This window comes from Microcebus murinus, chromosome X (genome assembly GCF_040939455.1).
Source record: "Microcebus murinus isolate Inina chromosome X, M.murinus_Inina_mat1.0, whole genome shotgun sequence".
NCBI classification, from domain to species: domain Eukaryota; kingdom Metazoa; phylum Chordata; class Mammalia; order Primates; family Cheirogaleidae; genus Microcebus; species Microcebus murinus.
In genome coordinates this window covers 67,086,186-67,098,161 of record NC_134136.1, presented here as the reverse complement: position 1 = coordinate 67,098,161, position 11,976 = coordinate 67,086,186, and the positions used below count along the sequence as shown (strand labels likewise).

General features: G+C 40.6%; 1 pseudogene; it reads left to right on the top strand.

Annotated features, from left to right (window-relative positions):
* Nucleotides 1-7,655: 7,655 nt before the first annotated feature.
* On the top strand, nt 7,656-10,254 carry LOC109730293 (E3 ubiquitin-protein ligase RNF10 pseudogene; annotated as a pseudogene).
* The last annotated feature ends 1,722 nt before the right edge of the window (nt 10,255-11,976 follow it).

Here is an 11,976-nt window from a genome sequence, read left to right as displayed (position 1 = left end):
TCTCCTGAGTTTTATAGGCATCTTGCTCCCTGCCCTTTTTTTCTCAGTATCATCTCTTTAATCATTTTGGTATGGCCCAGATACTGTGTTAGGCACTTTATATATGTTATCTCATTAACTCAGCCACACCCCCTGCTAAATAGGTATTATTACCTCCCTCTCTTGTAGTTAAGAAAAGTAAAAATAGTGGTTCATGCTGGTAATCCTGGCATTTTGGTAGGCTGAGGTGGGAGGATCGCTAGAGGCCAGGAGTTTAAGACTAGTCTGAGCAACATAGCAAGATACCCATCTCTAAAAAAAAAGAAAATTTTTAATTAGTAGAGTGTGGTCACACATACCTGTAGTCCCAGCTACTTGGGAGGTTGAGGCAGGAGGATCACTTAAGCCCAGACATTCAAGGCCAAGGCTGCAACAAGTTATGATCTTGCCACTGTACTCTAGCCTAGGACAACAGAACAAGACCTTGTCTCTAAAAAAATAAATAAATAATTTTTTAAAAAGGAAATTGAGGCTGAGAGATGTCATATAAGTTGTACTAGATCCCACAGCTGGTTGGAGTTGGAGGAGACAAGACTGAAACCCATGGATTTTGGGAAAATTAAACAAATACAAAACACCTAAAACAGTGTTTGGCTTGATAAATGGGAGCTACTTACCTGTCCTGACTTAAATTTTATATATTAAGAAATATACTGGCAGCACATTAACAAAATATGCTAGTAACTAAAGGAGTCTTATTCAAGCTTAATTGTGAATTGTTTTTGTCCCTCTGACATTTGTGTAATAAAAGCTCCACCATGGCAGTTAAAAAGCTTAGCTGCTAACCCATCTTCTAGTGCTAGGTAGTTGTGTGACCTTGGGCAAGTCACTTAACCACAAAGTTTCCTTGTCTGCATAACAACAAAAAAAAAAAAAGGCAATGATTCCCCTCACAAGGTTTTCAGTAAAAAAACCAAATCTGAGATGCTTAGAAAAGTTCAAAATTCCACACGATATTATAGATTTCCCAATTATCAAATCAAAATTCTTGGCCGGGCGCGGTGGCTCATGCCTGTAATCCTAGCACTTTGGGAGGCCTAGGCGGGCGGATTGCTCGAGGTCAGGAGTCCGAAACCAGCCTGAGCAAGAGCGAGACCCCGTCTCTACTATAAATAGAAAGAAATTAATTGGCAAACGAATATATATAGAAAAAATTAGCCGGGCATGGTGGCGCATGCCTGTAGTCCCAGCTACTCGGGAGGCTGAGGCAGGAGGATCGCTTGAGCCAGGAGTTTGAGGTTGCTGTGAGCTAGGCTGACGCCAAGGCACTCACTCTAGCCTGGGCAACAAAGTTAGAGACTGTCTCAGAAAAAAAAAAAAAGAAACAAACAAACAAACAAACTGCAAAACAGTGGATATAGCCGAGCGTGATGGCTTACATCTGTAATCCTAGCACTCTGGGAGACTGAGGCGGGCGGATCATTTGAGCTCAGGAGTTGGAGACCAGCCTGAGCAAGAGCGAGACCCCATCTCTACCAAAAATAGAAAGAAATTAGCCAGGCATGGTGGCACATGCCTGTAGTCCCAGCTACTGGGGAGGCTGAGGCAGGAGGATCACTTGAGCCAAGGAGTTTGAGGTTGCAGTGAGCTAGGCTGACGCCATGGCACTCTAGCTCAGGCAACAGAGTAAGACTCTGTCTCAAAAACAAAACAAAACAAAACAAAAAACCAGTGAATATGAAAATATGAACTCTTTTATTTTTATTTTTTCTTGTGTCAATTTTCAAACATACACAAAAGTAGAAAGAACAAATAATGAATCTCCATAGCCAATCACCCAGCTTCAATGATTATCAACTTTGCCATTATCATTTAATATAGCCTCCCAACATTTTATATTTCTGTATATTTTAAAACAAAATCTAAGACATTATATGAATATGATTTTTTTATGAAGACAAAAATAATGAGAGAATTTTACTTGATATTTTTGAATCCTAAGGTAAAAGTAAATTTTAAAACCTGGCAAAATCCAAGCAGATATTGATTTCACCTAGTCTTTCTATTTTTAAAATGTCTCAGAATAGTTAATCTCCAATCTAAATAATGCATTGGTTTTTTGTTCCAGACCAAAGGCTAGGGAATTCCAATTGTGTATGGAGGACAAGCTGGTAGGAGGATTCCAGCTAGTTTATATAGAAGGCAATTTTTCATTTTTATAATATTTACAACAGCAAATGATTAGCTGGTTTAGTATATTAAACCAATTGGGCTTAAGGGTCATTCTGATCCTTAGATTCAACTATTCTCGACAAAGTGAGTGTAGGTAAGACTAATTAAAACTTTCTTCAGGAAGAAATTTAGGCCGGGCGCGGTGGCTCAATGCCTGTAATCCTAGCTCTCTGGGAGGCCGAGGCGGGCGGATTGCTCGAGGTCAGGAGTTCGAAACCAGCCTGAGCAAGAGCGAGACCCCGTCTCTACTATAAATAGAAAGAAATTAATTGGCCAACTAATATATATATACAAAAAATTAGCCGGGCATGGTGGCGAATGCCTGTAGTCCCAGCTACTTGGGAGGCTGAGGCAGGAGGATTGCTTGAGCCAGGAGTTTGAGGTTGCTGTGAGCTAGGCTGACACCACGGCACTCACTCTAGCCTGGGCAACAAAGCGAGACTCTGTCTCAAAAAAAAAAAAAAAAGAAGAAATTTAAAAATAAAAGAAATAAGAACCGTGTGTGATGCCCACTAATAAAGAAGGTAGGACCCAGTTTCTCTCTAAACCCAAGTATTTGTCATTTCTTCCATGCATCTATCTAGTTTTACAAAGCTCATTGACATTCATGATCCACAGCCTAATGACATGTGTGGGGCAGACATTCATGTACCCATTGTACAAATGAGAAAGTGAAAGGGATTACACAACCTGGATAGTGACAGAGCGAGGCACTAGGGCTCTAGTCCCTAGTTTCCTATCCTAGATCTGTCATCCTATGTAAGGAAATTTGCTAGAAAAGAATGAATTTCTTTACCTTCTATTTTTGGTTTCCCTGGGACTTAACACAATCCCTGTACTTTGCAGCAGCTCAGTAAATATTTTTTGCCTGTCAGACTACTTGTCAAATAATGGAAGAAAAGGAAAATTACAGGTAGAAAAACATGAGAAATTAGAGAAAACATTAAAGAAAGGGGAAATGACATTAATAAGCTTAGAAAATAAAGCACAAACCAGGGAAAAATGGGAACACAGAGAAAAACAAGCCAAACCACAATAAAGAATCATGAAATATATGCCAGAAAAAAGCATCTAAAGGCCATGTACCAGAAAGCTAATGCTGGTGGTAATGACAACTGGGACTACTACTACTTACATTTGCTGGGCTCTATGGTAAGCTTATTAACCCTCTGAGGTAGGGAAGTAATATTATTATCCCCATTTAATGGGTAAAGAAAGTGGGGCTCAGAGAGGTTAAGCAACTTGCCTAAGGCTATAGCACAAATAAGGGTAGAGCTAGGATGCAAACCTAGACGGTCTGACTCAATTTTCATATCCTTTTTTTTATACTTTCTGTACTTTGCCAATTTCCTACAATGAGCACATATTACCTTTATTTTTTAATCCTGTAGCATTCATCATGTACAGAAATAATTTTGTCATTACATCATTAACTATAGTTAATTACTATTTCTATTCATCATTTGTATGTCACCTCAATTAGACTGTTAAGAGCCTGTGTCTCAGGGAGTGTCATGTTTTAATGCATATTATAGCGGCTCGATGAATACTTCTTAAATGAATGGACAATGGAGAGAAAAATGTGGGAATGCAAAGCAAAACAACCACAAAAAATGGTTTAGGGAGGTGATAAAAGATACAAGGAACAGAAAAGGGGGCACAGAAATCTATCCTGATGATCATGAACAGGAGATGTACTTGGAACCTAGGTAGAAAGACAAACACATAACCATAAAGCAGGGTAAATAAGAAGGGAAGCTAGCTACATAGATCCCTGTTTTGGTGAAGCTGTAGACTAGGATGGGAGCTAAAATGCATTAACAAAGAGAAGCCAGTCACAGTGAGAATGGAGGTTTTTTTAAGGTATGGTACTTTAAAAAATTTAAATAGAAAAATTGTTTGAAAGTACCTTATGAGAGGGGAAAGTACTAAAATTGCTTTTCTGGCAAAGGCTGTCCCTTCATCCAACAATTATCCTAAGATACTTGAGATCTCATCTCCATAAATTCAATAGGCAATTGGGGCCACTTTCTCTTTTGAGGCCAGATGCAGAAACAGAAATTACAGTCATTTCCTATATTGCAGAAATTAGCTGGCCAGTTGAAAGCCACCTGCACACATTAATTCACATCATCAGAGGTTAGCATCTAGAAAGCTCAAGGCCCTTCCCTCTCTGCCATATCCTTTACCCTCATAGAGGCCAAGCTCAGATAACCAAAGGTGAAGTCTAAGTTTGCAGTTAGGCCACATTATGAGGTGGTGATCTCTTTGTAGTTCCTGCTCACTTGGGAGTTAATGAATAACAGTTTTTCTTCTCATAGTAACATACACAGTAGTTAAACATAAAATAATACCAAGGCAGTTCTCTGCCCCACCATTCCCCATCACCCTCCTAAGAAGTAATAATTTTCTATGAATTTAGCTGTTTCTTCTGTTTTCTACTTTATATTATCTACATAATGTGGCTAAAGAGCTATTTATTTAATTATTTTAGATATTATCTATTAGCTTTCTTTTGCAATAGTTGAGAATTTAGTTTTTTATACCTTCCCCCACTGCACCCCTTGATCCTTCACCTCCCTCAACCCTTCTTTCACAATTCTTGGTTAAATCATTAGTCAGGTATACAGGATTATGACTATGCCAATTATTATTTGCCACTAAGCAAAGTAGTATATTATTGTTAGTCTTTTGATTTTTTTTCTGAAGTTAATAACTGCTTCAGTATCTCATTATTTAAGATTTCAATATTTCTGATGCTATTTTTCTTCAGGTATTCTAACAGTTCTGCAGAATACCTACTAATAATTTTTCCAAATACTCTAATCCATCTAAAAATCTGCTGGTTCCTTATTCACCCTGAAGATTGCCTTCTCATAGCTCTCTTATCCCTTGCTACAAAGTATGCCAGTTATTCTCATGGCCTGGAACACAACAATCCTCCTGGGACTTCCCCTTAACATCCTCTGCAGTTGAAGTCTTTGTTTTCTGGACTTACACTGTGTCATTCTTCTTCTTCTTTTTTCTTTTTTTTTCTTTTTGTGTCTTTCTCTTTATTGATTTATCCCTTCATTTTAGCAGAGCGAAACTTCAGAGAAAGGATTCATAAGAGGAAATTTTTGAGACCTTGTATATTTTATTCTAATATTTAACATTAGTATGTTTGGATTACCATAGAATTTTGAGATGAAAATCATTTTCCGTTAAAAAATAGGTATTTATACTCCAAGACTCTTCAATGGAGAAAAAGTAGTCTTTTCAACAAATAGTGCTAGGACAACCAGATATGCACTAGCAAAATAATGAAGCTGGACCCTTAACTCAGACCATACACATAAACTCCATATGGATCAATGACCCAAACTTAGAGCTAAAACTTAGGAGTTAAAAAACCCCTAGCAAAAAACACTGGTACAAGTCTTCATGACCTTACATTAGGCAATGGTTTCTTAGGTATGACACCTAAAGCACAAGTGGCCAAGGAATTAATACATAATGTTAACTCATCAATATTAAAAACTTTTGTATTTCTAAAGACACTAACAAGAAAGTGAAAGAGAACCCATAGAATGGGAGAAAATATTTATAAATATATTTGATATGAGACTTGTACATAGAATATATAAAAATACTTACGATTCAATAATAAAAAGAAAAATTACCTGATTAAAAATGAGCAAATTACCTGAACAGATACTTCTATAAGGAAGATATACAAATGGCCAATAAGCAGATGAAAATAAGCTCAACATCATTAGTCATTAGGAAAATGTAAATCAAAACCAAAATGAAATACTACTTCACACCCACGAGAACGGCAATAGTTTTTTTAGAAAAGGAAAAAAATAAGTATTAACAAAGATGCAAAGAAATAAGAACCCTTGTATATTGCTGGTGGGAAGGAAAAATGGTGCAGCTGATGTGGAAAACAGTTTGACGTCTCCTCAATTAGTTAGAGTTATATAACTCAGCATTTCCACTTCTAGGTATGTACCAAAGAGAATTAAAAACATATGTGTACACAAAAATGTGTACACAAATATTCATAGCAGCATTATTCATAATAGCCAAAAAGTGGAACCAACCCAAATGTCCACCAAACAATGAATGGATAAACAAAATAGGGCATATCCGTATAACAGGATATTATTCACCCATAAAAGGAATGAAACAGCCGGGCGTGGTGGCTCACGCCTGTAATCCTAGCACTTTGGGAGGCCAAGGCGGGCGGATTGCTCAAGGTCAGGAGTTCGAAACCAGCCTGAGCGAGACCCCGTCTCTACCAAAAATAGAAATAAATTAATTGACCAACTAAAAATATATATACAAAAAATTAGCCGGGCATGGTGGCGCATGCCTGTAGTCCCAGCTACTCGGGAGGCTGAGGCAGTAGGATCGCTGAGCCCCGGAGATTGAGGTTGCTGTGAGCCAGGCTAATGCCACGGCACTCACTCTAGCCTGGGCAACAAAGTTAGACTCTGTCTAAAAAAAAAAAAAAAAAAAAAAAAAAGGAATGAAACACTAATACACACTACAATATAGATGAACCTTGAAAACATTATGCTGAGTACAATAAGCCAGTCACTAAAGGTCAAGAGTTGTATGATTCTATTTGTATGAAATGCCCAAAATAGGCAAATACATTGACAGAAAGTAGGTAAGTGGTTGCAAGGGTATGGGGGCAGGTGGGAGCTGAGAGCAACTGCTGATAATTATTAAATTTCTTTTGGGATAATGAAAATGCTATGGAATTAGATAGTGGTGATGGTGCCACAAGTGTGAATAGACTAAAAACCATTAAATTGTACACTTTAAATGGGTATATGGTATGTGTCTGGCTTTTTTCACTTTGTATAATGTCTTTTCTTTTTTTTCTTTTTTTTTTTTTGAGACAGTCTTGCTTTGTTGCCTGGGCTAGAGTGCCATGGCATCAGCCTAGCTCACAGAAACCTCAAACTCCTGGGCTCAAGCCATCTTCCTACCTCAGCCTCCCAGGTAGCTGGGACTACAGGCATGTGCTGCCATGCCCGGCTGATTTTTCTACTTTGTGTAGAAATGGGGTCTCGCTCTTGCTGGGGCTGGTCTCCAACTCCTGAGCTCAAGCAATCCATCCGCCTCAGCCTCCCAGAGTGCTAGGATTACAGGCAGAGCTACCACGCCTGGCCTAAGTTATGAGATTTTTTAACCACAATTAAAATAAAGTCCCCTGCCACACAGCAGGAGACCATGTCTGGCCTGAGGGCAGGGCTCATTCACCCTCCTTGAGTACCCTCCCTCACATCCCCATCCCTGCTCCAGCTTCTGTCCTGCCAGACTTGGCCAGACCCCCAGCACGGTCCTTTTCCTCCTTCTTGGTCACTGCCACTGCCCAGCTCAACAGCCCCACCCGTTGTTTCTCCCTTTAGTTTGAAAAGCCAAGGAAGGAAACAGGGAAAAGTGCCGCCATGAAGACTGAGAACTGCTGCTGCCACAGACCCCCGCTGGCCTCAAACACCATGAGCCTGGGTCTCTGCCACACCCACTCAGACTGCCATCACCGCCGAAACCCAGGTGATGCCACAGACCTTTCCCAACGCTGCAGCCACCACCTCCGACATAGACAAGAGACAGCGGCTCCAGCAGCTGTCCCAGCTCTTCAGGAAGCAGCAAAGGGCAACAGCAGCCCTACTTCACCTTGGGGGGAGCCTACCAGAGAGTCTAAACCCAAAATGAAGGAAAGAACTCAAGTGGATCCAAGCATTATAATCGCAAACGTGAACTTTCTTCCCCACAATATGAAAGTTTTAGCAACCAGACCCATAGCTCCAATTCACAGAAAAACAAAATTTTTAACAAGATGCCTCCTCCAAGGGGCAGCATCAAACTCTAGCTCTTATTTTAAAGGTGGAAGATGAGATGAGGTAGCAGAGGCTCAACCGGCAGAATTTAGCCCTGCCCGGTTCTCTGGTCTGAAGATCAACCTGAACCACTTGTTGAATTTCACTTTTGAACCCCGTGGTCAGGTGGATCACTTTGATGGCAGCTGTGGAAAAAGGACAAGTAGGGACATAAGCCATTCAACAAAGAACTCTTTTTACAGGCCAATTGACAATATGTGATGGCTGAAAACCAAAACTACACAGTTCATTTTGCTGATGCTTGAACAACTCAAATGATCCTCCTGCCTCAGCCTCTCAGAGTGCTAGGGTTACAGGCTGAGCCACCATGCCTGCCATTTGCTGATCCTGATACTTTAGTCAACTGGGACTTTGTAGAACAAGTGCACATTTGTAGCCATGCAATGCTGTCTTGCCCAATATGTCCCTATCTTTAGAGACATACTAATGTCTATGCACCTACTGTAGCCAAGATAGCCCATTGTGGACACATCTGCTGGGCCTGCACCCTGCACTATCTTTCACTGAGTGAGAAGACCTGAAGTAAATACCCCATCTGTTATAGTTCTATGCATAAGAAGGATCTCAAAAGTGCAGTTGCTAGTCACATCCCTTTGTTATTGGGATGCAGCTGATGAAGAGGGAGAAAGAAGTGTTGGTGGCCTTGCCCAAATCCAAATGGATGAATAGATCATTCTGTTCATCTAGGAGAGGAACAGCACAGCCATTACTCCAAGTTGCTGCTGGCCTCTAAAGAACAGGTGATACACCGAGTAGTTCTGGAAGAGAAAGTAGCACTAGAGCAGCCACTGGCAGAGGAGAAGCACACTCCCAAGTCCTGCTTTATTGATGTAGCTATCCAGGAGCTCAAGGCTGGGGAGGAAGCTCTATCAGGATTGCCTGAAAGCAGAGAGGAGGTCACCAGTGTCATGGCTGCTCTGGAACTATTGATGTTGATGGCTTCATTGGCAAAGGAGTCTATTTTTCAACCCAGGAAGGGTGTGCTAGAGTATGTCTGCTTTTGATGAAGAAACCACAGAAGTTTGTTCTCTGGACACTCCTTCTAGTCCTTTTGCTTTCCCTCTGGTAGAGGACAAGGAAGCAGTGTCTGAACCAGACCTGTGATTACTCAGAGTTAGCAGATGACAATTTGGGGGAAGGGACTATTTGTATTGAGCCCACCAAGCAGCAACCTGTCACCAAACCAGCCTTCACACACCTGAGCAGCAATCCTTGTTACTACTTTCACCAAGTGGAGTACGGGCAGCACATGTTCCTGCACCTTGTGAATGTGCACTGCCCCGAGCAGGGGCGCCATGGAGCCCAGGCCTGGGAAGATCCCAGCAACTGTTGAGGAGATCACTGGGTACTCCATGTCTGAGGATGTTCGACAGCATCATAGATATCTTACTCACTTGCTGCTCACCTGTGAGTTCAGCATCTGTGAACTGGCACTGCATCCTCCCCTGGTCTCTGAGGAAAACATAGAGATATTCTCAGATGACATTAAGAGAAAGCATCAGCACCAAAAGAAGGCTCACGAGAAACACCATCAAGAGCACAGGATTTTGAGATGGAGGAGAACAAGAAACAGGGAAAGTACCCAGAAGTGCACATTCCTCTAGAGAATCTATAGCAGTTTCCTCCCTTTGATGCCTATATATGCTCCTCCAATTCTGCTTTGGGTCCTACCAGCACCAAGGGCCACAGGGCCCTCTCCCTTTCTCCTCTTAAAAGGCTCTCATGTAGACTTTCTGCTGACCCCTCTGTCACCGACTGCCATTCAGGGCAGTCCCTCATTTTGCACTGGGAGTCTGGAAAAAGACTCCCTTCCATTCCTATGCCCAGATGCTGAGGGTTGGAAAAGCAAAAGCAGACGTTTGGCACAAAACTGCTCCAAAGAAAGAGGAGAACATCTTAGTTCCTCCTGTCCCTGTGGACAGCTATGGGGAGGGTGATAACTCAGATCCTGTTCCTGTGCCCAGTTTCCAAAATTCCTTCAGCCAAGCTTTTGAATCAGCCTTCTTGAAATTAGACACACCAACTAAGTCAGATCCCCTCTCTGAAGAGAAAGGAGGAAAGAAAAGGGAAAAAAAAAAAAAAACTCCTGTTCAGCACCTTGGTCATCTGGTTTTCTTTTTGCTGTGCTTTTGTTTGGCTGCTTTAATTTTTAAGTACTTGAGTTTGAACAGGTAAGTTTTGAGAGAGAGGGGGTTTTCACTATGTGAGGGGGAACCAAAAACTTTAAATACAATGCATTTTCAAGCTTCTTGTCTTTAATTATTTTTTTGTTTTAGTGTATCATGGGGATACAAGTGTTAAGGTTACATATATTGCCCATACCCCCCTCAAGTCGGAGCTTCAAGCGTGTCTATCCCCCAAACATTGCACCTCTTATTCGTTGTGTTTGTATATATCCATCCCCTCCTCCCCCCTCCCACCTGCCCGACACCCGATAAATGTTATTCCTATATGTCCACTTAGGTGTTGATCTCTTAATACCAATTTGCTGGTGAGTACATGTGGTGCTTGTTTTTCCATTCTTGAGATACTTCACTTAGTAGAATTGGTTCCAGCTCTATCCAGGAATATACAAGAGGTGCTATATTACCATTGATTCTTAAAGCTGAGTAGTACTCCATGGTATACATATACCACATTTTATTAATTCACTCATGAATTGATGGGCACTTGGGTTGTTTCCACATCTTTGCAATTGTGAATTGTGCTGCAATAAACATTCCAGTGCATGTGTCTTTTTCATAAAGTGACTTCTGATCTTTTGGATAGATGCCCAGTAGAGGAATTGCTAGATCAAATGGTACATCTACTTGTATCGCTTTGAGGTATCTCCATATTGCTTTCCACAGAGGTTTAACTAGTTTGCAGTCCCACGAGCAGTGTAGGAGTGTTCCTATCTCTCCACATCCACGCCAGCATTTATTGTTTGGGGACTTTGTGATAAAGGTCATTCTCAATGGAGTTAGGTAATATCTTATTGTGGTTTTGATTTGCATTTCCCTGATGATTAGAGATGTTGAGCATGTTTTCTTATGTTTGTTGGCCATTATTCTGTCTTCTTTTGAAAAGTTTTTGTTCATGCCCTTTGCCCATTTTTTGATGGGGTTGTTTGATTTTTTCTGGCTGATTTTCCTGAGTTCTAAATAGATTCTAGTTATCAGTCATTTATTGGATGTGTAGCTTTCGAAAATTTTCTCCCATTATGTGGGTTGTCTGTTTGCTCTCTTGACAATTTCTTTGGCTGTGCAGAAGCTTTTTATTTTGATAAGGTCCCATTTGTTTATTTTTGTTGCTGCTGTGATTGCCTTTGGGGTCTTCTTCATAAAGTCTTTGTCTAGGCCGATGTCTAGAAGAGTATTTCCAACATTTCCCTCTAGGATTCTAATAGTTTCACACCTAATGTTCAAGTCTGTTACCCAGTGTGAGTTGATTATTGTGAGAGGTGAAAGGTGTGGGTCTTGTTTCAGTCTTCTAGATGTGGCTATCCAGTTTTCCCAGCACCATTTATTGAATAAGAATTCTTTTCCCCAGTGTATGTTTTTGTCTGCTTTGTCAAAGATTAGTTGGCTATCTGAGGATGGTTTTATATCTGGATTCTTGGTTCTGTTCCACTGGTCAATGTCCCTGTTCTTGTGCCAGTCCCCAAGCTGTTTTCATTACTATAGCTTTGTAGTATAGTTTGAAGTCTGGTAGATTGATACCTCCTATTTTGTTTTTATTGCCTGGGATTGATTTTGCTATATGGAGTCTTCTCTGGTTCCATACGAAGCATAAAATTTTTTTCTATATCTGCGAAAAATGATGATGGTATTTTGATAGGGATTGCATTGACTCTGTAGGTCACTTTGAGTAGTATAGACATTTTAAC